This window comes from Neopelma chrysocephalum, unplaced genomic scaffold (genome assembly GCF_003984885.1).
Source record: "Neopelma chrysocephalum unplaced genomic scaffold, ASM398488v2 Primary Assembly neopelma1_177, whole genome shotgun sequence".
Taxonomy (NCBI): domain Eukaryota; kingdom Metazoa; phylum Chordata; class Aves; order Passeriformes; family Pipridae; genus Neopelma; species Neopelma chrysocephalum.
In genome coordinates this window covers 1152521-1180280 of record NW_020897839.1, presented here as the reverse complement: position 1 = coordinate 1180280, position 27760 = coordinate 1152521, and positions in this window count along the sequence as shown.

Sequence of the window (27760 nt, the reverse complement as noted above, 5' to 3'; positions counted from 1 at the left end):
TCCAAACCCTCCTGGAGCTCTGGCAGCCTTGGGGGTGTGCCCACTGCCCTGGGGAGCCTGGGCAGTGCCCAACCAGCCTCTGGGGGAAGAACCTTTGCCTGAGATCCAACCTGACCCTGCCCTGACACAGCTCCAGCTGTTCCCTGGGTCCTGCCCCTGCTCACCCAGAGCAGAGATCGGAGCTGCCCCTCGTGAGGAAGCTGCAGCCTCCGATGAGCTCTGCCCTCAGTCTCCTCTTCTCCAGCTGAACAAGCCAAGTGCCTTCAGCTGCTCCAGACCCTTCTTCATCTTTGTGTCCCTCCTTTGGACATTGTCTAACAGCTTCAGATTTTTCTTACACTGCGGTGTCTCAAACTGCCCCCAGCGCTCAAGGCAAGTCTGCCTCAGTGCAGAGCAGAGCAGGACAATCCCCTCCCTCACCTGGCTGGGGATATGTTACAGTCGGGTCAGGGGCTGCAACGTGGTTCTTTAAGATGATTACTTCGAAGGCGGGATTAAGGCACAAAACTCCAAATGTTAGGTCTCAAACAGACAATTTGCTTTATTTGTAACAATAAGTAATGGTAAAATCGGGGCGGGGGGGGGGGAGAAGTGGGAGGGAGAAGGAAAGTGCAAAACGGTTCCCACCACCACGGAGAGAACCGGGTGCAGTCAGCCTCAGGCAGTGAGGGAAGGACCGCTGGAGAGAAGCGGATGGGGAGCAGAGTGGATCCAAGGCAGACAGGAGACGCGGGCAGGTGGACGCGAGCAGGACGGAGCGAGGAGTGGGGTCAGCAGCCAGCACGGGACCCTCAGGTAACGCTGGGCACTGCTTTAAATACCCCCCTGTGGGCGCTCCCTGGCCAGCTTGGCTCCGGGCAGATCCTTCCACGGTGTCGATCGGTGAAGCTGCTGGTATCCAGGCTGGCCGGCTCTGCCAAGGTGGGAAAATGTAACACCTTTCTGTTGGAGACTCTCCAGGGGGCCAGCAAGCGGTCCACAATGTCCCCTAGGTCGATGAAGGCAGCCCTGCAAAGAGCTAAAGTCGGTGTCCGCCACTTTGTTCGGTCGCTGGGCTCCGGGGGGCTCCTGGTAGCCCTCAAAACTTACACTTGGCACGTACCTTAGCTGATGGAAATAGCTTTGTTAGTGTGAAGTGGTTAATTGCCGCTTGTGCAACTTTAAACGGCTTCGAAGACGCCTTGCCCAAGGCGCTTACGTGCCCCATTAACACCTCTCGCGGCTCGGCAATTGTTTATTGCACCAGTCAATGTAAAAACAAAGTAGCAGTCAGAGATGGAACAATCTCTTACAAGATGCTTTGCATGATGCCTGCCAGGACATAGTTGACCCTTCTGGCTGCCAGGGCACACAATTCACTCTTCTTTTAGATCATTAGATTGGATACTTTTATTACCACCATTAGTAGGACTCTCTTGAAAACTGTTACACCTACTTTTCTTGGTATTTCCCTGGGGCATTAGTTTTCATATCACTCTGCATTTTACTCAAAATAAGCAAAAATTTGAACTTTCAAATTTCAAACCTGCTACATCCTCTTTGTCGCTTTCTTCTTGCACGTGGTTTCAGTGTAACAGAGCAATGTGCTTTGATGCCAGGCTCTGCTACCGTGAAATCCTGGTGGCTTTGTTTTTGGAACCTAACCTGTGCTCTGTGCTCCAGGGAACAGAGAAAACCACCATGACTGTGTTTTTATAATGACTTTGGTGATATGATAATATTAATATATGGTGATAAAGGTCCATGTCTTTTGTCTTGACCTTTCATGTGTTCATCAGTGCCAAAATTGCATTCTTTCCTTTCCTAGTACCTTCCTGTCAGTTTCTAAGGTGTTCTTTCAAACTAAAGATAAAAATTGATTACTGGGCCTATCAGACTTTGTTCATACTTGCCAAAATTGAATGTATTCTCAGCTCTTGTCTTTCTCAAAAGACACTTTCATAATGGCATTAAACCCAGCACACAAAACAAAGCCTGTGACTTGCATGTAAATTATTCAATGTGAGTTAAGAATACAATTAACACTTTGGCAGCTCCACAAATTAAAAAGTGTAAACTGTCTTCAGACCTTGGCAAAACATTTGTAATGAATTGAGCCCTTGACTTTATTTTGAGGAGACATTTCTACATTAAGAAGAGGGTTTATTTATAACTACTCAGTGGAGCACAGTAAGGTGATGAGCTAAAATTCTGCTGAAGGGAAAAAAGGGTTTAACGAGTTACTAAATATTTACAATGAGCTTTGAAAACAAGTGTTTCCCTGATTAATTCTGTGGATTAGATCAAGAAATTCAGTTTCTTTGGTCTAAACCTGTATTTCTGGTTAAAGCAGTTGAAAACAATGGGCATAATTATGTATAATTGGTGCAAAGAGCATCTTTTATGAATTATGCATTTCTGTTGGTCAAGAAAGTCTTTATGTCAGGTTCATGTTAAGCAAATGTTTTTAAGAGTATTCATTTTGTCAAGAGGAGAAGAGTAGTGAAGTGAGTATGATCCAACAGTTCTTTTCTTGTCCTGGTTAGAACGGCTGGGACCAATTCATCCCTGGATGGGTGTAACCCAAAACTGTGTATTCTATAGCCTCCATGCCATTTCCCAAAAACTGCTGTCAGTAGAGGCCTGCAAGGTGGGAAGATGTTCCTGTACCCTTTTATGGAATTCCCCGCTCTGATATCCTTATATGGAATTCCCCGCTCTGATAAGAGGGACTGAGCATCCACATGCCCTTTTATGGAATTCCCTACTCTGAGGGAGGGACTGAGCACTCCCGCCTGAACTGGAGAGTATATGACTGGGAGTTTCAGAGCCTTGGGGCTCTCTCTCGTGGGACCCAGAGGAAGACAGCAGACCACCGCTGCTCCCAACCAGGCTGAGACCACCACCCTCGACTGGACTGCAATCACCACTTCTGACCAGACTGCAGCAGCTCTCCCACCAGCAGGTTTTATTCCCTCTCCCTTTGCTTTGGACTCGGGGGGTGGGCCAAGGTACACCACTTTTGTTCATACCCCAGGGTGCTGGGTTTGTACATTTGGGTTTTGTGGATTAAAACCAATTGTCTGTCTGTATAATTGTACTTATTGCATTATTTTAATAAATTGTTATTCTGACTTATAAATCTCTCTTTTGAATTGAGTTCATTTTCCCTTGCTGGTTAACTTTTAAACCAGCACATTTCTCAACAGGGTTTTTTTTCCTTTTCCAGTGGGCCAACTGAAAAAGCACCGACTGTAATGGCAACTACAGCAGCTCTGTTAGATTCAGCAACATTGTTGAGAAATGAGAAATAATTTCTATAACAGAGTAAGGAAAATATTTAGGATTTAAAGCTGGAGAGAAAACCAACAGGAATTATAGAGCAGAATGTCAGAACGTAAAGCTGGATCCTGGAACTGTCTGACACAAAAGGATTTTTGTTGATCTCATGCTATTCCCCTACAGCATATACAGGAGCAGGATAGATGAACGAGCTTTTGTAGAAGCTTTACGTTACATGGCTGTTTGAGGGTATTGCCTATGTTTTATTCTTTCCCAATTCTCCCTTATTCTTCTGCCTGAGTCTTACTGAAGAGGTGAAGGATTAACCTTAGTTTTACATGGAAACCTAAGGAAACCTGAATTGTTGATACACCAGAAAACATGACATTGAGAGTACAGCTGCGGCACTTCTAACTATGATTACTGTCAGGTAAATATTCCTTCAGCTTACTTGGAACTACACTGCCCAATAAAGCCAGATTTCTAAAACATATTATCTTTATGTATCAGAAGCAAAAGTCTTGGTGATTCTTCATGAGAAAAATTATTTGCCAGCTCTCACTCTAGACCTATGAAAGACTGGCTGTGTTATTTAAAAATTTGGAATTTCAGCCCCTATCTGGCATAGAGCATTTCTGTGGCATAGCCTAAGGTACCTTTTCTTTCTTCTGCTGAAAAGTGACAAATGTGATGCTCTAGTAGAATATAATGGATTAGAGGAATTCTTAGTGTACTTAGAGACCAAGATCTCATTTCCTGTTGACAGTGAGCCATAAGTTCCTCTTTAGACCTCTTTCAAATATAGGTATTCTACAAATGGGAATGCACTAGTAAACATGCAGACATTGTAAACAGCTGATGGAATGATGTACCTGAATTTGCCCACCTATGCACCTATATCTTCACATGGGTCCCTTCCAAAATTCTTTTTATGTTTTCAGGGAAGTCAATTCTTCTTAGAAAAAAACCGCAAACAAGATTCCTCTACAGCAGCAATGCCAAATCCTAAATAAATATTAAATGTACATGAGTGGAAGAAAGCGCATTAATTACATCATCATTAACATGCACAACATTTTCTCCCTATTTTTTTTAAGGGGAAAATATATTAACTGGAGAATTCTATGGGGCTTTTCCCCCTCATCAATTAAAGGATGTTCTGAATGTCCTTTCTGTGATAAAACAACTTTTGCTCAGATGTTCATGTTGTCTAGCTTTTCGTGAGTTAGTTTAGTGCAAACCAGTCTCTGCTTTTCCATATTAGATATTAGCCTGAAATTCTTTGTGACATTAAATTTTCTTTTCACTGAAGAACTTCATATACTTATCATCCACTGTTTTCTAAATAGAAGTATCATTTAATTAGAGCTGTTGACTTCTTTGTGACCTTACTTCACTTTTTCTAAATATTTGATACAATTTTAATCTTCGAAGTGTTTTTCATAAAACACTACAATCCAAGTAGTGTTGCGATTTCTATTTTTTTTTATTTACGGTATTTTACAGTCATATTTTATGAACTGTAGTACTTTTACTGCAGTTAAGCTTTACAGCCAGAGTCTTTGGTTGTTTCTCTACTGACAGAGTACAATCATAAGAAGTAGGACTCAAAGTAACTTTGTTACCTAATTCAGCAGATTTATTCCTTATAGTCAGGTATAATCACACATTCCTGGCAGATGTTGGTACCTAGTCTCCTCAAATCAGATGGGCTTCATCTATCTAGGAAGGGCAAAAGGACTATAGCCCATAAGTCGGTGGGACTGATCAGGAGGGCTTTAAACTAGGTTTGAAGGGGGAAAGGATTGAAACTGGGCTCTCCAGAGAGGAGCCTAAGGGTGGAAAGCCCGAGTTGAGAGTGAAATCAGCAGCCCAGCTGAAGTGCATGTACACCAGTGCACGCAGCATGGGTAACAAACAAGAGGAGCTGGAAGCCATCGTGGATAGGGAAAGCTGTGATGTAGTCGCTATCACGGAAACGTGGTGGGATGACTCGCATGACTGGAGTGCTGCCATGGGTGGCTACAGGCTCTTCAGAAGGGACAGGCCAGGTAGGAGAGGTGGAGGGGTGGCTCTATATGTTAGAGAGTCTCTTCACTCTGTAGAACTTGAAGTCAGTAACAATAAGATTGAGTGCCTGTGGGTCAGGATCAAGGGGGAAGGCCAACAAGGTTAATATCCTGGTAGGAGTCTGTTACAGACCACCCAACTAGGATGATGAGGGTGATGAATTATTTTACGAGCAGCTGGTGGATGTCTCAAAGTCACCCACGAGAACAAGGGCTGGTGATTTTAACCTGCTGGATGTCTGCTGGGAACTCCACACAGTGGAGAAGAGGCATTCTAGGAGATTCCTAGAGCGTATAGAGGATAATTTCCTGCTCCAGCTGGTAAATGAGCCTACCAGGGGTGGGGCCCCGCTAGACTGGCTGTTCACAAACAGAGAGGGCTGGTGGGAGATGTGGTGGTCGCAGGCCGCTTGGGGCACAGTGACCATGAAATAATAGTTTTCAATACTCAGGGACACAAAGAGGGCCATCAATAAAACCTCTACGCTGGACTTCCAGAGAGCAAATTTCGGCCTATTCAGAAGACTAGTTCAGAGTGTACCCTGGGAAACAACCCTTGAAAACAAAGGGGTCCAGGAGAGATGGACATGCTTCCAGAAGGAAGTCTTGAACGCACAGGAGCTGTCCCAGTGTGCCGAAAGGCGAGCCGGCGGGGAAGACAGCCAGCCTGGCTGAACAGGGAGATTTTGAAGGAAATTAGGGGAAAACAGAGAGCCTACCAATTACAGAAAAAAGGGCTGGCTACTCAGGAAGAGTTTAGGAATATAGTTAAGTCTTGTAGAAAGAAAATTAGACAGATGAAGGCACAACTTGAACTTAATCTTGCCACTTCTTTTAAGGATAACAAAAAGTCTTTCTACAGATATATCAATAGCAAAAGGAGAGGCAAGGAAAACCTCCATTCTTTATTGGACATGGGCAAGAACATAGTTATCAAAGATGAGGAAAAGGCTGAGGTGTTAAACACCTTCTTTACCTCAGTTTTCAACAGTAAGACAGGTTGTCCTCAGGACAACTGGCTTCTGGAGCTTGTAGACAGAGATAAGAAGCTGAACAACTCCCTGTAATCCAGGAGGAAACAGTGACCTGCTGAGCCACTTCAATCCTCACAAGTCTATGGGACCAGATGGGATCCACCCTAGAGTGATGAGGAGCTGGCAGAACAGCTCGCCAAGCCGCTCTCCATCATTTCCCAACAGCCCTGGCTCACTGGGGAGGTCCCAGATGATTGGAAGTTGGCAAATGTCACACCCATCCACAAAACGGGCCGGAAGTAGGACCTGGGAAACTCCAGGCCTGTCAGCCTGACCTCAGTGCCTGGCAAGGTTACGGAGCAGATCATCTTAAGTGCAATCACACAGCACCTACAGGATGGACAAGGGATCAGACCCAGCCAGCACGGGTTTAGGAAGGGCAGGTCCTGTCTGACCAACCTGATCTCCTTTTCTGACCAGGTGACCTGCCTGGTGGATGAGGGGAAGGCTGTGGATGTGTCTACCTGGACTGAAGCAAAGCCTTGGACACCGTCTCCCATGGCACACTCCTGGAAAAGCTGCAGCCCACGGCTTGGACAGGGGCACCCTATGCTGGGTTAGGAACTGGCTGGAGGGCTGGGCCCAGAGAGTGGTGGGGATGGAGCTGTATCCAGGTGGGATCTGGTCACCAGTGGTGTCCCCAGGGATCAGTGTTGGGCCCAGTTCTGTTTAATATCTTTATTGATAATTTAGATGAGGGGATTGAGTCCACCATTACCAAATCTGCAGATGACACCAAGCTGGGGGGGAGTGTCGATCACCTGGAAGGCAGGAGGGCTCTGCAGAGGGACTTGGGCTGATTCCAACGGGATGAGGTTCAGCAAGGCCAAGTGCCGGGTCCTGCACTTTGGCCACAACTCCCCCCTTCAGTCCCACAGGCTGGGACAGAGTGGTTGGAGAGCAACCAGGCAGGAAGGGACCTGGGAATCTGGATCAACAGGAAGCTGAACAGGAGCCAGAGTGTGCCCAGGTGGCCAAGAGGGCCAATGGATCCTGGCCTCTCTCAGGAACAGTGTGGCCAACAGGTCCAAGGAAGTGATTCTTCACCTGGACTCAGCGCTGATGAGGCCACCCCTGGAGTGCTGTGTCCAGTTCTGGGCCCTCAGCTCAGGAAGGACATGGAGGGGCTGAAGCAGGTCCAGAGGAGAGCAACGAGGCTGGGGAAGGGACTGGAGCACAAGTGCTGTGAGGAGAGGCTGAGGGAGCTGGGGGTGTTGAGGCTGGAGAAGAGGAGGCTCAGGGGAGACCTCCTCACTCTCTGCAACTCCCTGACAGGAGGGGGGAGCCAGGGGGGGGTTGGGCTCTTCTCCCAAGCAGCTATCGGTAAGACAAGAGAGCTTGGTCTTCAGCTGTGCCAGGGGAGGTTTAGGTTGGATATTAGGAAGAAATTCTTTACAGAGAGAGTGATCAGGCACTGGCATGGGCTGCCCAGGGAAGTGGTGGATTCTCCGTCCCTAGAGGTTTTTAAGATGAGACACTCAGTGTCTCAGTGTCTGGTAACCACAGTGGGGTTGGATCAAGGGTTGGACTTGATGATCTCAGAGGTCCCTTCCAACCCAGCTGATTTTATGATTCTATGATTCTATGATTCTATGTTTGCACATAGCCTGTACCAAAGGATGCAGATAATCTCCTCAGGCTGCCTGATCTACTACTGCATTGAAAACGAGACTATTACAAACCTTGCCTGTTACTTCAGTATTAAAAATTTTATTGGTGTTTAAAAAGAAACAAACCCCAACTTTCTTGCTGGAACTTGCTTTTTGCATTTTTTTCTCCCATAAATAATGGAGGAGCTTGTACCCTTTTCCCATGGACATTTTCTGTTCCTGAACACTGTTGTTGGTCTCCTCCATATTTTTCCAATCATCAGATTTTCTTTCTCCTTGCCTGGTGTTTCTCTGGGGTCACTGATTAAATAAATCAAACAAAAGTGGTCTGGTATTGATCTTTAGAGCATGCTGTTAGTATTTTCCCTCTGCTCTGAAGTGAATAATTTTGTAAGCACTTGTCTTTAATAACTGAGCTGGTCCATTATCCACTCAAGCAGCTCAACAGTGCCAATATTATAATCGTTCCCCTTACACACATCATTGTATCAGATTGCTCAAAGATCAAGTGAAACATATCTGTGACTTTCTCTCTGTAAGTGCTTTTGTCCTTGTTGTGTGACCCAGAGAAAAAATCCTCCCTCAAACAAATCCTTGAAGTTACTGCTCTGGGGTTTCTTTGTGGGTTTGGTCTTAAATTCAGAGTAAGATAAATAAGAATTTGTTCCTTTTACTTTGTATTGGTTGCAGAAGCCTCTCTTTTCATTGCGAGTGGTATTTTGCTCAATAAAAAGGAAGAAAAGTAAAAATATTTGTTTACTTATTCTTTGAAAGAGTCAAAATCTCAGATGAGGAACGGTAGTTTCCCTATATCTCTTTTTTTAGTATCATGGCTTAGAGACAGGAGGTAGGAAAGAAAAACTATTGATGGGGAATTCAGATTTGTGCTGCAAAGCTAAATTCACACCTTTTTGGGATGTAATGAATCTGCCCATAGGAGAAGGAATAGAAAGCTTGTAGAAACAAAAATTGTTTGCCAGGATGCTGTTGGTGTTGAGCATTGACATCACTGAGACAGTTTAAAGTGCAAATTGAGTTTATTAAAAGACTAAGGGTAGTATATATAAGGCAAGAATAGTCTTAAATTATTTTCGTAGCCTGTTTTCTGTGTTCCTTTTCTCTCACTGAAACTGATTCTATGAAATGAAGACATTTTCTCTACCAAGCCAAATTATATTATGGAAAGCAGAATGCAGTTAAATGAGAGTTAAATTACTCTCAAATGGCAGGGAAATGTTCAGCTTTAAAATGTGTTGTGAGACTAGCGCATTATTCCAAGTCAGAATGCTGGGGGGGGGGAAATTAAAATAAAAAATGTAGGCTTGTACAGTAGAAATGCAATTGTAATTTCCAGAGAGATACTTTCTAGGAGAATCTGGGAGAGGGACTAGTTGGCAGGATTTCGACAAGGAAAATTCTAATGGAAACAATCAGAATAATTGAACAAACATGTTGATGATCAACATTTCTAATTCATGTGCTGTGTCCTGGTTTTATCCTAAGGCTCTGCTCCCAGAGCTCCTCACTCACAGTGGCCTTTACAGATGAACTTAGTGAGAACCCTGACATGGCCTGTGTGTGGTGCGTGAGCAGGGCTTTGGAAAGCTCCAGGGTTTTGACTTGTTGCCAAAATCAAGTTACATAATTGAAATCACAGATGGGAAATCATGACTCCCTTTAGCTTATCACTGCCAAACTTCAGTGGCATTTCATAGGACCAACAAAACACATTTGTTCAGCAACCCCAAAATTACCTTTGATACAGAGTCCAAAGCTTCATTGGAAACATTCAGTTTTAAAAATTCTAGTGTATAAAATTAAATTTAAATATTTTCTATATTGTGAAGCATTAGGTGACTTTCATTTTACCTGGTACCAGTTCTCAGGCTCCGACTTGCATTTTTATTCTTCTCAGCACAAGTTTGCTACCTTAAGCATCATAAGACAGACAGGTGAGTATTAAGAAAAGGCTCAGTGTATTGGAGCTGCAGTGCTTTGCAGAATCTTCCTCTTGCATTTAAGGATAGCTGGAGGAAGTCCCAGGTCAGAAAGAGTGATTTGGAGCAAGCGCAGAGGCGTCTGAAGCTGATAAATAGTTTGTCCCTGTGGAGCTCACTAGGAGGACAAAGGCTGTGCAGCAGCAAGGTGAGAGAGAAGGCAGATTAGGGAGCAGGAACACTACTGTGTTTGCCTTGGAAGAACTGGTTCCTGCTGATGAAGTGAAAGAGGGGAGGTCAGGACAATTACTGAAAGAGAAATGGTGATGGAAACCATGAGGGCAGGAATCAAGCATGAGTCTGGAGATTGTATTCTTTAATTTTTTTTTTTTTTTCACATTGTTATTAATGAATTCCCAAATCTTCGTTCGCGAAGCCTAGCCATGATTAATGAATTCAACAGAGAAAGAAATTTAAATCAAGGGAGCGAACAAGATGATTTCTGGGGATTTTATCTGAGAAATTTTGCTGGGAGAAAGCATCAAAACTGAGTCAACCCCCAGCTGTATGGGAAGAGTCAGAGATGGGTAAGATTTTTAGATATCAAACTTCAGTGACAATGAACAGTAATGACAGTGGTAAAGTATAGGAGGGGAGAGAAGCTTTGGTTTGCTCCAGAATTCACTTCTGCTAATATTTAAGCTGATGGATCAATGAGCCAGAGCTGTATACAGTATATCTGTACAATATAACTAATTTGGGGCCTTTCTTCTGGAAATATATCAATATTTATTTTTCTTATCAAAGCAATATAGATATTTTCCTTGAAACTGCCATTAAATTTAGTAAGGTTGATCATGGATTAGCAAAATACAAGTCTCATAAATCAATAGTACAGGTCTAATCTAGTAGGTTTTGATAAAAATCAATAGGGTTACCATTTGAAGCTTCGTGAGCTGAAATAGTCACTTTTTTTTTTATAAATCATAAAGTCACAGAATGGTTTAGGTTGGAAGGGACCTTCAAGATCATCCTGTTCCACCCCCCTGCCACGGGCAGGGATGCCTTCCACTAGCCCAGGTTGCTCCAAGCCCCCTCCAACCTGACACTTCCAGGGATGAGGCAGCCACAGCTTCTCTGGGCAACCTGGGCCAGGGCCTCCCCATCCTCACAGGGAAAAATTTCTTCGCCATGTCCCATCTAACCCTGCTCTCTGGCAGTGGGAAGCCATTCCCCCTGTCCTGTCACTCCAGCCCTTGTCTATAGTCTCTCTCCATCTTTCCTGTAGCCCCTTCAGGCCCTGCAAGGCCACAATCAGGTCACCCCAAAGCTTCTCTTCTCCAGGCTGAACAATCCCAGCTCTCCCAGCCTTTCCTCCCAGCAGAGCTGCTCCATCCCTCTGCTCATCTTGGTGCCTCCTCTGGATTTTGTTCCAGCAGCTCCATGTCCTTGCTGTGCTGTTCCCCAGGGCTGGAGCAGCTCTGCAGGGGGGTCTCACCCGAGGGGCAGAGGGGCAGAATCCCCCCCTGCCCTGCTGCCCACGCTGTGGGATCAGCCCAGGGCACGGGGGGTTCTGGGCTGGTTCATGTCCAGCCTCTCCCCCACCAACCCCCCAGGTCCTTCCTTCTCCTCAGGGCTGCTCTTGACCTATAAATTTTTTTATAATACAATGTTAAAACAGTAACTTTTAACAGTAATCAGAGAGAAGGGGATTAATTCTTAGGTGGAACATATTTCTTATCCCTAAAATTCCAGCTTTTAATTTCTCTCAAACCTGTGGTCCAGCCTTTCATAGCTGCTGTCAATCAACATCCATTATCTTGTGGCCAGCCAAGCTGCCAAGCAGTTGTGCTTGTATTTGACACAGATGCAACCTCCTCCTATTTGCCTTATGTGAAAAGAATACCTTAGACATCTGTTACAACATTTGATTGATTTATCATGCAGTGTGAAAATGCTTTAAAAACATGCTGAAACCCTTGGTAATGTACTGGGAAGTTAAACTTAGATCCTTGTTGTTTGTACCATTCTGAATTACTTATTGAAAAGAAAACCAGCTCATTCAGGATGTAAATTTTAAAAATGTCTCAAAAAGGGTACATTTTATTATGTGCTTTATTACTCATTATTAATTTATAATGGCTTGCATAGTAACATTGTGGTGTAAGATGTAACTTCGTGGTGAAAGCTATGAAACAAGGTATAGAGACACAGAATCATTTGGCTTTCAAGGCAGTATTATAAATGATATGACCTAACCTATGAATTCTCATTAAGACTACAGTTCTGGTTCCCCCCAACATAAGAAGGACATGGTACTATTTAAGTCCAGAGGAGGCCCCAAAGTTGCTGAGGGGAACTGGAGTCACAGGACAAACAGGAATTGATTCAAACTGGAAAAGGTGAAATTTAGGTTAGGGAAAATTTTTGCTTACACTGTTAGGTTAAAAAAAAAAAAAGGCAATGTAGAAAGACGTGCTAAGCCAATAGTCTGAATTTTTAATAAGCAATATCTGTCCACTTTGCACTTTGAATATAAGACATCTAGAAAGCTATATTGGGTCCAACAATATCATTTTTATACATTTTTAACTGTCAGTACAACAAATAAAATGCATTAGCATACTTTATTTTCCTTGACTGATGAAAAAATTAAGGAATAATTTTTTAAAATTATCAGAATCAATGAATTGGTTTTTCAAGAGTTTTTTGGCATGGCTGTTGTTTTGCAAAACAATTTGCTTTCCACCTATTTCTACTGTAAGTATTTCATCAATTATATGATTTTAAAGTAGAAAATTTGGAAGTGTTAGTACTCTTGCCTAAGAAAATTATTCAGCTGCTAATACTTTTGCCAAATGGCTGCTTCTGTGTTGATGCTTTACATGTTTCACTAAAAATAATAGCAATTAACATGTCTCTGAACTTATTTCCTATCAATATTTTCATATGCTTTTTTGCTAAATAATAAGCAATAAAAACTACCCCTGGGGTCCTTTTGTCACCACAGATGGGTTGCTAGGATTTGGTCCAGCCAAAGTAGCACAACCCTGCCAAAGCTACTGTTTTCTAGCACTTAAAGGAGAATCTGTAGATGTCTTTGGCAAGACACATGATGGTGTAGCAACGTTGTTTTTCTCATAGTTTTAGAGTGAGGAAGTATGTTACTAATCATTTTTGGGGGGCTGAGTCTGGTCATCAGCTTTTTTCTAATGACAGATATAAAAGATTTGTTTGGTGGCTAATTATTTCTGAAGAGATTTCAGTTTAAGAAATTCACTGGAATTCACTAATAACATTTTGATAAATAAAAGATAGTTATGATAGTTTGTGCTTTTAAATGCATGGTCCTGTATTTGTGCAGTGATGTTGAATGAGAATGTGTGTGATCACTTTTAGTCACTATAAATATTTGGGAGTACATTTATAATCCAGTTCATTGGCAGAAACCTGATAATGGATTGTGTTGATGGAACAAATAGACCCTTGTGCAGACTTTCACACTGTGAGGGCACATGGATCCTGTGACACTGTACATAAATCAGAACCTTCTGATGAAGGATTGGCTAGCTCTTACATCTGACTTTTGGTGATATATTTAATCTAAAAGATCTTTTTGATGTATTGGAAGATAGTGAGTTGTTGTTGAGAATTTTGAGTGGAAGAAATGGAAGCCAAGACAGGTCTGTCCCATTCTGAAGACATGGTGGATCCTCCTGCAAGTGCTCTCTGTGGCAGAAGAAAAATAGGAGAGAAATATATCCTATGAAGGATGCAGCACATAAACTCTATTTCTTAGCTGCAATTTGGTCTTTTGTGGTGATTAATGTAATCTTTGCAACACTTGCTTTGCACTTTACAGGTATCCAAGCCTCCTTGTCTTTAATGCTGTTTCTGTACCTGCACAGGCTGTCTCAGGGGGGAGAAAGGGCCTATTTTCATCATCTGCTCCTAAAAGCTGTTGCAGTCCCACTTTGTAAGGAACCTTTGGCATTGTAGTTCCCTCCCCACCTCAGTTCTGTAGAGCTAAAGGGCACTGGTGTTTTGGCAGATGTGCTGAACTCAGAGCTGTGGTGTGTGTTCATATGTCCATGTAGCATGTTGGGCTATGCCTGCTGGGTTATAAAAGGGATGGGAAGATTTGAGTTCTCTTACATTTTATTGACTAGTGGTTGATGTGCACCTGGTAGAGAAGGGGAAAATGTGTGGCTGGTTTGATTTTGTAAAGATTTTTCTTTTTATTTGAAGTGATAGCAAGTGCGTTTAGTGCAGTGCTTTGATTTTCTTAGATAAAAGTTAAGTAAATATTTCTAGACAGGATTTTACTAAATAAAGAGTACCAAGATTTACAACAATCAAACAAAACCTCAAACATCTCCTATAACTTCAGTGTTCTATTTCAGTTTCAAATTACAGCAAATGATAAATCTTTCAGGCTACATCCAAAACCAACAGCAGATAAGCAACTGGTTGCTGCTGCGGCACTTTTCAAATCCTTCATCAGGCTGATCCCTGATTCTTGCCCCAGCCTTATTTCAACAATGAGTTTTACAAACAAAACCCCCGAAATAACAATAGTTAGCAAATTTTACTGCGTTGACTATACTGGTTCTTCAGCCATAAAACCAATGAAAGGATATTCCTGACCTGGAGTGGGAGGAGATGGAAATAGTGGGTGGGGGGGAAAATATATACACATACACACCATCTTTTATTGCTTTGCACTGAAGACTTTCTTTCTGTACAGTTGAGTATTCATGAAATGTTCATGAATATTTGAAGGAATTGTATCTATTTTATATGTAAAACCCAAGTCCTAAAGTTTCATAGTATTTTTTAAGATCTCCTTAAAAAATTCATTTTTATCCTCCAAATGAGTTGTCATGAAGACACTGTTTTTGAATGAATTTTAGTAATATCTGCCTGTATCACTACGTTACTGTATTCTTTAGCAGAAATTTTAGGGAGCACAGTAAAATATTGTGGTAGCACAGTTCTTAAAGCATTTTTTAAAGCATTTATAAAAAATTGCTGGACATGAACATTGGGACAGAGAAGCTGACTCTATTATATTCCTTGCTTAGCATTCTGGTCCTAATTTATCCATGTCATTGTCCTTTTAAAGGCTGCTACTGTAAGCCAAAGTTTTGTAATTTTAGGTAATTCCTTTCTAGAACCTCTGATACAAAAATTATACAATGAGTTCTGAGGGATAAAAATAGCAGATCACAGTAACCATCTTGTAGCCATGGAAATTAAATAATACACATAATTTTAGGCTACCTGGAGGATTGACATAGTATCTTCCTGTGTCGTGTCCATCCCAGTTAGACTGGGATACAAAAAACCACCAGGACACAGAAACCAATTGAACCCCTTATAGAAATGTCCCCATCAACTCCACTTTTGTTGAGAGATATTATATATTATATATGTATATAAAATATATGGAGTGCATCACAAGTGTCTTAAAACAACTTAGGAATTTCATAAACTAATTCTCTATGAAATCAAAGTGTAATAGAAATTGTGAGGAAAAGCAAGATTATTTTATTCCCCAGGATTCTTTTATTAGAGTTTTTGTTTGATTGGTTGTTTTTTTGATAGAGATTAGAGACAAAACCCTGAGATTTATAGGAACCAGATTCCCTGTTTCCAGATCATAATGTGAGGCAGGTTCTTCGTGAACACAAGGTATAGGTTTATAAAACAGTATCAGATCCAGAGGGAGATAAAGCAAAATGCTGTCTTTGAATAGGTGTATTTTAGCTAGGTTAAAATCATTTTATCTGACCTCTGTGCATATATCAGTTCATTTACAATTTTGTGGATAATAAAATAATAGAAATCTGCTTGTATGCTACCAAAAAAGCCAGGACGCACTCCTGAATGAGATATTATAGCCATTACTCTGTCTGAACCTGTTTTGTTGGTTTGTTGGGTTTTTTTTCCAGGGGATGCTATAACAAAGAGCTAAAAAATGTACTAAAAACTTTGTTAAGCTATAATGGAATACCAAAAAGTACATGTACAAAATTACTTATTATATTTAATAGGAGTTCCAGAAAGCACTGGACCATCATCACAAATCTGAACAAAGGGCCTGTGCTAAATTTTTTCTGATATTATATTTGTCTGTACAATATGTAAATGATTTTTTTTTTAAATATGCAATTGCAATATCTTAAAGTTCATCCCCATTTTCGAGGTTGAGGAAGTTGACTCCACTGCAGAAAAAACTAGCAAGTGACTGGATTCCTTGTGCTTGAGATGCAATTTGAATTTAGACTTATATTCAGGGCAAAGCAAAATGAGCCAGCCCTGAAATGCACTCAGATGCAATATTAAAGGAAGATTATTTAGGAGTAAAAGCTAAGACGGTGTAGAAAAGATAAAGGAAGTTAGGACGTTAAGAAGATACAAGTTTTACCCACTGTAGTTTAAAAGTTGGGAATTAGGAGGGCTCTGATGGAATTATTTCCAAGAAGCAGTTAATAGAAAATTAAATATTTCAGACACATGCAGTCTGTGAGAGAGCTGCTGGGTCTCTGGGCTGACCAAAGAGTGAAGGGAGCACTTAAGGTGAATAAGGTTTCTGTGAGAAGCTAAGTGACTTGTAACTCTTTTCAAAAAATGTAAATTAAAATGTCAGAGGAGGTACTTGAAAAACATTTAACAGGAACAGAAGAGGTCCAGAGAAGGTTGACAATATAATTATAGACCTAGGATGGCTTTGTAAGAGGATGGATTTGTAAGTCTTATTATCCACTCTCTTTATGGAGCAGGGGAGAGTGAAATAGAGCATAAGAAGCATGAAAATAATGAATTAAAAAATATATTTATTGCTTTTATAACTATGTACTTTTCCATCAAAACATAAAAACAGTCTGGGGAACTCACTGCCACAAGCTGTAGAATATTTAATGGTTTCTACTTTGGGTGTACTGCATAGTGTTGATCTGAAGTTGCAATCAGTAGAGTCAAAGAGTTGCAGAAATTTCACTCCATCAAACATAATCCAGCAATGCACTAAGCAGAATAATGATGAAATTTATTTAAAAGTGGCTTATTCTATTACAGAATTTATAGAAATTTCCCTGAAGTACATACAAGTAACTTAGACAGAGGAATAGATATTCTAACTAATGTGCAAGTTCCATATGGGAATCCAGAATTCAGCATACAGGAGGCTGGTAATTCTGTTTCACTTCAGACAATCACTTAAGGAATGTGTAATTTGTTAATATGTTTTCAAAAACTGGCTTTCAATATTTTATTATGGATTTCTTTTTACCGATAATGCAGTTCTGCACCAAACAAAGCAAAATTCATTCTTTCACCTTAGCTTTTTATGTGTGCTATATTGCATATAAATTGAGACCCCTGGTGGCCTAGTGGTTAGCGTGCAGGACTTTCACTGCTGCGACCACGGGTTCTAGTCCCCGGTCTCCTGGCCTGATGGAGGTCGTTAGCCCTGTGTGGCCATCCATCTATGAGAAGGACACTCTAAACAAACCTACGTCCTGAGGACCTCACTGCCATTGTCCAAGCTTGCTTGGCCCCGGCAGATGAACCTTAGGATTAAAGGGTGGGCTCAGTTCAGCGCAGGCTGTGTCTCACCTAAAAAATCCATTGCACAGGCTGGAAAGGTAAAAAGACCTTTCCCCAAATCTTCGTTCGCGAAGATGGGCCATTATTATTATTTATTGCATATAAATTTATACACAGACATAATTGTGAAAGAAAACACTTGTCATCTGCATGACTGAGTCTTTAGTATTATTCTCCTGTTGGTTTCCCTTCCATTATTTGTTTGTGGCCAAGTTTCATTAATTCATTTTGCATTCCATTAAAGTCTAAACTCTATAGGCCAATGCTTTCCCCTCTCATAGAATACTAGTTCAAATGGATGCCAAAATGACTAAACTTAATGACTGATTTGTGAAAAGTCAGTCCTTGGGAACTTAGAGAAATGTGAAATACAGTATAGAGGAGTGGTGTGACTGTGCACAGTCTTAGGTGTAGTGGAGGATATTTACCCCATTCATGGTTTTACCTTCTTCACAAGTAACTATTGGTGTGAATTTACCTTGTGGAAATCAAAATATCTTGGAGGCATCTGGTGAGAATTTGTCCTGAAATGGGGCTTTTTCCAACCTGGTTTGTGGTCTATATGCATTTTAGTGTCCTATTGCAAACGTGCTGATAGTGCAATTAAATTATTTATACAATCAGAGAATCACAGAATGGTTTGGGTTGGAAGGGATCCTATAGATCATCCAGTTCCACCCCCTGCCATGGGCAGGGACACCTTCCACTAGCCCAGGTTGCTCCAAGCCCCCTCCAACCTGGCCTTGGACACTTCCAGGGATGGAACATCCTCAGCTTCTCTGGGCAACCTGGGCCAGGGCCTCCCCACCCTCACAGGGAACAATTTCTTCCTTATATCAAACCTACATTTCCCTTCTTTCAGTTTGAATGCATTCCCTCTTGTTCTGTCACTCCAGTTCCTGATGAACAGTCCCTCCCCAGCTTCCCTGTAGCCCCTTCAGACCCTGGAAGGTGCTGTGAGGTCTCTACACGACCTTCTTTTCTCTAGGATGAACAGCCCCAGTTCTCTCAACCTTATTTACCTCACGGCAAATCATGTTGTTTATATCCGTTATTCTTCCTGAATCTAAGTTTTAGGGAAAAACTAAAAAGGTGTACAAAGTAAAAGTAAGATAGGAATATTCTGGAATATCTAAGGAGATGGTTTGGGTAACGAATTAAGTAATGTAGTCTATCTCTGCACTTTAATACAGATAGTATTCAAATAATTTAAATCCCCTTGAGTTTTGCATCTCATGGAGAGACTGATTAACTGAAACCTTATTTATCTCTGAGTATTGGTGTTTTATTTTCTGCATGCTATTTACAGGAGGTATTGTCTTACGATTGAGCACTGGGTTGTTTTGTGACGTAAGTGTGCAAATACAACTGTTAGTTTAGTCCTGAGTTGGTGATGTGGTTCACTTAATTCCTTGCAGTGAGAGATGTACTTCAGAATAAACCCTTCAGATTCATACTTAAAAAAGCACAATATTATTAACAGCTTATCCATCCAAAATGGAATTGGTTTAAACATGGAAAATATGTTTTAATATGGAAAGAGAAAAAGCCAGTAAAAGTGAAAGTTAAAGTTGTCAGAGTGTGTTTAATTGACATAGAATAGGTGAAGTCCTCTGGATGACTTTGGTTCTAAATGTAGCTCAAAAGTGTTCTGGGTCAGGGCCATAGAATGATTTGTTCCTTATAATAAACTAAAATAGACACAATTATGTAGAAGTGTATTTTCTTGATACTGATGGTGTTCTACTTTCACAAAGACACGAAGTAGAAGTTATTGATATAAATAATAATGTTAAAATAATCAATCATTCTTAGGGGTTACTTGCCAGAGATGGGGAGCAGAGAAACTTATAGCTTAGTTGTTTGTTCAGGTTTTTTTCTAATTGGAACAAAATCGGAATTGAACTTGTGGCTTCTGGTATGATGAGAGCTTTTAATCTAACATCTATATTTTGGCTTCTATATGCACTTTGTACAGCTGGCTGAGGATTTAGGCAGGGGATTCCACTTGTGTATGTCAGCATTTCCATATAAAAGCCATCAATTTTTCCATCAGATGTTTCTGCCAAACTTTGTACTCAATGGCTACTATCCATGTTCTGTTTCAAATTTAGTGCTAACTCTAGCAGAGCATAAAATAGGTTTGAAGATAATGAGAAATGTGCCACTTTATTTCCCTAAGGTATGTGCTATATATAGCTTCTGCTAAAACTAGTTTTATAAGGAAAGATAAACAAAAAAATTAATCTTCAAATGCTGTGATTTCTTTTTTGTTCAATTATTTTTCTAAGAATTGGTTTCCTGCCTTCTGGCAGGTTCCTCAATATATTTATATTTTGGGGCCATTATGTTTTTAATGAAAGAATTCATGAAAGAAAAAGGCAACATCAAGTTCCAGTGTGTACAAAGGGCCTTTTTGTTAAAATAATTCCTGGATTAACGATTATATGTCACTTCTTTTAGAAGTCAAACCTTGCAAGTATCAAGTGACACCCTTAAGTTGTTAGAGCTTTTCATAAACTCTGCTGTGAGCACCCAACCTAGAAAATCTCTACTTTTACATACACATTTACCTCAAAATGTTGTCACATTTTGATATACCTGGGTGTATCGAGGTGTAAGCAGGAATGTGCACATGGTATTAGGACACAACTAAGTGCACTTTAATTACTTGCACATGTACATATGTAGTTGTACCCTTGACATGTCCAGTGTATCCAAGTGTGCTTCAGGTGATCTGTAGTGGTTTATTGATTAGGTGTCATTCTTTCCCTGCTCTGTTCCTTTGAAATCCCATCTTTTCCTGTGTCTTCCTGGGCAATATACACAAGATCAAAATCCAAAGATACATCCTGTCTTCTGTCAGAATCCCAGTTCTGGCATCAGTGGAAGATTGAGATCTGCTTTTTGACTAGTTTAAAATCAGCATTGTCCACCCTGCAATGCACCTCTCCACCTATTCTTTCATACTCAAAGGCAAGGATACAGCTGAAAATTAAAGTGATACTATATATTTACCACAGACTAAATTTTAGCTCTCTGTACAATAGAATTTTGTCTCTTTCCTTTCCAAAATATTCAGATTAGTACTTTTTTTTTTATCCCTGCACCAGAGCTTTAATAGGTCTGAATACCAAAAAAGCCCTATCACACTGCAGAAATATCATGGCTTACATTTTATCAGACTGAAGTGAATACAGACCTTTCTAAGTATACAAATGATAAATTGTTGTATTTTACAAGTGTGAGGGGCAGGAGAAACAGTCCATCTGTAGCTCTGGAAAGGGCGTGCATTTCACTGAGCTCATGGACTGCGGTGAGTTCTTGAGCTTATTGGTAGACGTGTTCATCCATAATTTGCTTTAGGATTTTAGATGAAGGCAAATTCAGCTTTAGGGGGCAGTCTCCAATGTGTACAAAATTGCAGCTTATACACAGTTGCCTTTAGATCTGAGAATTTTCTGTACTAACCCAGCATCATTTTTGCTTCATGACTGACCCCACCTGAACTGTTAATGAGTAGAGCTGCGTGCTTTTTCTTTTTCTGTTCATATAAAAGGTGAGTTCAGCAAGCTTGCCTTCCAGGTCAGCTCCTTCTCCTGTTTTTCTTCTAGTTATATAGCACTTACTAATTCCTCTTAACTAAAATATCACATTTTCCAAATCAGTGCCAGTCCTTGTTTCTTTGCCTCATGTGCTTCGTACATTTTTAATCACATATAATGTGCCAAGGAGGTTCATGTTCTTCAACTGTATTTAAATATCTTTCTACTTCCATGTATTTGGAAAGTTCTGAGTGCAACAGGGATGGTGTTTTTTTCTCCCCACTTCCTTTAGTTCATGAAAGCATGGTTGACACTGGGTTCACAACCTACTGAATTCTTGTAATGGTCCCCTTTCTCGTGTCTCAGTCCTCCAACACTCTGAGAGAAACCGTTCCTGAGGGAATGGAGGGGAACTAAGGAATGGCAATATGTGTTTTCTTTCTCTTGCAGCTCCTTTGTGTAATATAAGGACTCCTAAGGGGAGAATCTGGAGGGCAGATATTCCTTCTTACTGGACAATGTTTCTTTGTATTTGTATTTATTCTGCTAATGTTTTGTCAGTTTGTGAGAAATAAAAGGGCAGAACAAATGTTGAGTAGCCTAAATGGTTTTTCTGCCTTGCAGTTCTGAGAATCTGGTTTCAACTTTGTCATTAGTATTTCTCCAGATAATTGGGCCAGGATAACATTTGGCATTGTTTTTTACTTCAATACTTAACACGAGTGATTGCTTGGCCAAGAAAGATATTAAGACCATGTTAAATTATTTTTCTCATTTGGATTTTTTACCTGTCTAATGAATCCTTTAGTGGTCTATTAGAACACCCTGACATTGCTCCTGTACCAGATACTTTTTGAATGCTACTTATGTTCTTGACAAAAAATTTTCTTATTTTACTACTTAATTCTTATTTTTACCTCTTACAAATCACTGCTACTTGTACTTGATAGGATTTTATCGCTGGTTTTCTACACTACTGTAATTCTAGAGGTCAGGTAGCTTTGTTTCTTCCTCACACAATACTCATGTACAGACAACTTCAAATTAATGGAATCTTCATTTGTAAGAACTTTTTCCATTTTTATTTAGTCTGGTGCACGAGGCAGTCTTGTGAACACCTATTATTACAAGATCAGGCCTTCCTATTCCATATTCTGCCTTCCTTAATACCACATGAAAAGAAAGAAGACAGAAAAGGGTATAATTCCAAAGAGCTCAAAGGGAACATGACATGATCTGAATTAGCCGATCACTTCCAGCTTAGGTAAACCAACCTACTTCCTGAAATTCCCACTGTATTCAGTCTGCTTCCCCTTTATCACTACAATATGGTACCGTATCTCAAAAACTATCCAGTGATTCCTTGACCAACCTGGGCTAAAGAATCCGGTTTGCTGTGAGTTCTCCTTAGCTCTTTCTCTCTGCTTTCACTTGAGTTTCACCTCAATTACCAGCTGGTGTTCAAGCACTGTCAAGGTTGTCATCCCTCTGATCTCCTTAAGACCCAAAGATTGAAAGGAGGATTATATATTTTGTATGGGAGATGGCAAACTAAGCATAGCAGTAACCTTCCTGAGGATACTGCATTCATTAAGGCAGCAAAAAATAGCTTTTAAAAAAAACTGAGCTTTTCACAGCAGTGGGAGGGATGTCTGCTTTCAAAGAAAGAAAATCCCAGTGTGTTGAATTAATTTCTCACTCATGCTGAGAGTGGGAGATCTGCACAAGGTAAGCAGCAGAAACAAAATGTTTGAAAAATACATTGTGGTGTGGAACCTAAAACTGTTTCATGCAACAGTACAGGATACTTCCAAATTTATTCAGGGTAAGATGTTACCATAGGCTTCAATAGATTGTGTCTAGAAGTGTTCCAGGGAGAGCAAGAACAGAAAACCCAACTGAGGAACCAACTGATCTGCACTTGGTCCAGGTCCTGCAGCTGTGATTAAGTTGACAATACCTACAGAATTGAAGCCTTTGGGAAATTTGACAGCTGTTCTAATAATTCCTCTATTTAGGAGTTAAAAGCCCTCCTTGAGGAAAATTGTAATGAATAGTCCCTTGACATCCAAGGGAACGGATAGGATTTAGGATTTACTATGTCGAGCACAACGTGTGACACCAGTTTATCGGCACTGAAATCATCATCATGGCTGGGCTTTGCGAACGAAGATTTGGGAAGGGCTCTACCCACGTTTGTTGCAAGATCTGCACTGAAATAGGGCAATGTTAAATACTTGTTAAAATTTTATTTCTCTAAATGTATCATCTTATGGATACTATGTATATAGAGCTTTAGTCTGCACTTAACTGAAGAGAGAGGATGGTTGTGTTTGGCAGGACCGTACATGCTCATAGCAGTTTTCCTGCTAAAAATGATGAAATAAGAGCAACAGGAGTGTATCCAAATAACTCATAGGGAAACTTGAAAACAAAATGAAAACCAGAATGAACTAATGGAAAAAATTTGGATTTTTATTTAGCTTCTACTTTTAATATTTCTTTAGATTTTTAATAATGTAGAAGGGAGAGAAAGGCCATGAAATTAATCAAGGAGACCATAAATTAATCAGCAAATATAAGTTTACTAAATCAACTAATTATTCTAAAAATATGTGTTACGTGGTAAACATTGTTAAATGAAACTATGTTTCTGTTTTAATTGCAGCGCAGTTATTTCAGCACACCACTTATTTGGGGACATGAATAACCTCAGCATAACAAAGTACATTGCAATATTCTTCAGCTGCTCCAGTTTCCACATAACCCGTGTTTTGTAGTGAAATAGTGACCTTGTTGCTAAGGGAATTCATGGTACATGGAGAAAACGGTGAGAGCTATAGATAATTTACTCTGATTCTAAGCCTGCTCAAATCAAAGGAGATTTTCCTCTTTACTTCAGTGAACTTAGGACCCACTAGGATTTTAAGAATTCCACTGGTATTTTTCAGTGCATGTGATGCTTTTCAGTCTTATTTTCTACGAGCAGGCATTTCTGAATTTGAGCTGAATGCTCTATGTAGCTGCATCGGCATGTTTCCATTAGACTGATGAGTCATGAAGATCTTAGAGGCAATATGTTAACAAAAGTCAGATTCTTCCTTTAACAGAATGCATATTGAAGTCTTAATATCTACAGACATGCAAAGAGAAAATATACTCCTAAAGAATGAAAAAAAGTATCCCTTAATGTTAGTTTAGGATTGTACATTTCATGAAATAGAAAAGGGAAAAATCAGTAACAGCAAGTGGTCTAAAATTACTTTGATTCTAGTTAAATATATATGATCTGGTTCTCTAGAGATGCCACTAAGCTGAGACAGATTCATGCCTTTGACACTTGGGGAACAGAGACACAAATCTGAGGAACTGCGTCAGCACACGCAGCTTATGGAAAGTGACTGCACCAGATGCTGTGCTTCCAAGGGTGGGACATACACAGCCATGGCAGCAATGACTTAATGCTCTCCACTTAAAGTGCAGGGCTCCAAAGTACTCCTGATCAGATGAACTTCTTCGTTTTAGTATTCCTTTAAGAAGTGGGGGAGAGAGAGAAATTGTGGGGATTTGATTCAAGCAGCAAACAGGTGCAGAAGAAAGAAATTACTCTTCCTGGCAGGTCTCTGCACTGGCTCCTATGGTCCTCTTCTACAATCTGTACTGCACATTCCTAAAATCTCTTCGAGATGGAAACCTTCAGTGCAGCATATCTTGGCTCTCCAATGCATGAACTGTGGTCTTCTCTCATCATTCATTAGTTACACTAAATTGCTTGAAAATTAAAAATACATGCAAGTACAGTTTACTTCAGTTAGAATTACTTAAACTGGTAACTTGAAGAGCTAGAATTAGGTTAAAGTTGCTGTTTATTTACTAATTTGCTGTACTGAGGAAATGGTGTTGCATACAGTGTAAGTCATTGTGAGTGAAGTCAGAAAAGAAGACTCTAAGCTTGCAGTATATGTCAAAGTTATTCTAATTTACCTCTGAGGAGACTTAGAGACAGTGTTTCCATGTAACAACGCATATTCTTCTCCATGCTTCCTGATCAGGTTTCTTTGTATAAGCCACTCGAACATCTTTTGGTGAAGATTTCTTATCATACAATGATTGAGAATTGGCTTTTAGATCCCAATGCTAACACTGGTGTGCATGTCTGAAATACTTGGTATTATCATTGCATTTCTGCAATTTCCAGAAATTGCATTTGGAAGTATTGCAGTTGGGCTGTTTTGGTCCTTTTGGTCCATATCCTCATCTACTGCTAGTTAATTGTCTGGATTACTGAGCATTTGGACAGTGCTCTCAGGCACATTGTGGATATTTTGTGGTATCCTGTGCAGGGGCGATCCCTCACTCAGCACTCTTTTCAGTGAATGAATCCACGGGAGACAGACTTTGTCCAGGTAGAGCTTTTTTGTAACTTCATTGGTCCATTTATATACAGAATAAGTATCCAAGCTATCAAGCCAGGCCGGGTGTTACTTATCTGCACACAGTCCACGCAGACATTCCGTGGCTGCCTTCAGCCACAAAGAACAATCATGCTTCATTGGTTTTCCAGCTTGACCTTGCGATTCTGTTCACAGACACACTAATCTTAGCTCTGGCTCACTCAGGACCACAATATTTTTGCTTTAATATTTTCTTCTTCTTCTTCTTCTTCTTCTCCTTCTTCTTCTTTTCTTCTTCTTCTTCTTCTTCTTCTTCTTTCTTCTTCTTTTCTTCTTCTTCTTTTCTTCTTCTTCTTCTTCTTCTTCTCCTTCTTCTTCTTCTTCTTTCTTCTTCTTTTCTTCTTCTTCTTTTCTTCTTCTTCTTCTTCTTCTTCTCCTTCTTCTTCTTCTTCTTCTTCTTCTTCTTCTTCTCCTTCTCCTTCTTCTTCTTCTCCTTCTCCTTCTTCTCCTTCTCCTTCTCCTTCTCCTTCTCCTTCTTCTTCTTCTTCTTCTTCTTCTTCTTCTTCTTCTTCTTCTTCTCCTTCTTCTTCTTCTTCTTCTCCTTCTCCTTCTCCTTCTCCTTCTCCTTCTTCTATCATCCAGGTGGCTGGTGTTGTCGTCTTTAGCTGCTACTACAGTCCTGTGCAGGGCCAGGAGTTGGACTTGATAATCCTTGTAGGTGCCTTCCAACTCAGGATATTCTACAGTTCTAAGAGTATTTTGCTAACACTCAAAGTGTAGCTTTTCAATTCTGGCAGGAGCATCCCAAGAATGATGTCACTGGGCTTCACTCTAAAGCCTCCTTGGACAACATAACAGTCATACAGCAATGCTTTGTTTATTGAGCAACAGTGTCGGTGAACCTTAGCCAAGCAATCCTTGGATAGAAGCACAGTGGAAGCAGTATTTGGACCATGAGATAGATATTTTAGATGTGCTGAAACTTCCTTCAAAAAGTATATTTTGATAGTATGTTAAAGAAGAAGGAAAAAAGAAGGGAATGTGTGAAAGTCCTTTTGTCCTCAAGGGTGGGGTTAGGGGTGTGTGTGTGTAGGTGTGTGTGTGTAGCATTTTCAGATGAACCAATTATTTTCTTTTTCCTTTCTTGCAGTTTACTTTTTGCCTACATGCATGTTTAAACAGGGATTCTTCTGTCCTCATGGTGATAAATAGCAAGTTGTTCAACATGCATGGCAACTTTGCCTAAATGAAAACAAATGTTAGGGGAAACAGGGAAATCTCTTGTCTGCAGCAAATGTGCTCCTTCCTAATCACTTTCCTTTGTCTCTAAAATATACCCACACATTAGAAAAAGTTCATAAAGTTGAGAGCTGGAAGACATCAAAAATAATGCATTTTAGTTGCAAAATTCACTGCAGAATGAGTGTTGTACACAGCTTTAGTTGTTATCTGAGACCATTAAGCCCAGTCATAATCCATATGCTGATGCCAGAGCAATCAGACAACTGTGTTTCACTAGGACCACTTATGAAATCTCTCCTATTACTCAGGTACTGCAAAGATGCCTGTGGCAGTTTGAGCCACATTAGAAATTCAAAATCCAATTTCCAGGTCTCCCCCCACCCCTTCCCACAATTTATCCCAACACCGGAGAGAAACTTTCAGGCCAGAGGCTTCTGTAGGGGAAGGGGGAGTATATACATTTATTTACACAAATAAATACACTGTACAAACTAAAAGCAACTATATATATATTACATTCTATCAGTCCTTTTAAGCCCCTCCCTTTAATTTTAGTCCAGGAAGAGCCTTCCAAGGCTGCTAAGTAACGCAGTCTCTCTCGTGTGAGAGTGTTCTGGGCCCCGAACACTCCCTAACCAACCTTCAGCTGTTTGCTGCTGTTTTCTCTCCTCACGAAGTCCAAGAAGATAGCTTTGAGCCCTTTCTCCTTGGTCTGTGTCATTTCTGCTGTATGATCTCTCCCTCTCAGTCTCATACCTCGGTTCGTAGGCTGCTGTAGTGTAGCTTATCAACATACGCATCCTGGAATGCTGATTCCTCCTCCGGGTTTTCGGCTGTCCTCCGTTTAGATCACGGCAGAGACATCCTCCGGGCCTCTCTCTTCGGTCCGTCTCCAATTTCACCTGGGATTACTTTCCCTAGCTCCAAGCTATATTTAGCCTGTCCACTTTGGCTCTGCTCCAATGCTGAGCCTCTCCTCCACTTTACAGTGGAGAGAAAGAAAAGTCCCCCCGCACAGCTTAACTGCAGAAAGGGGGGGAAAGAGGGCTTGGTTGCA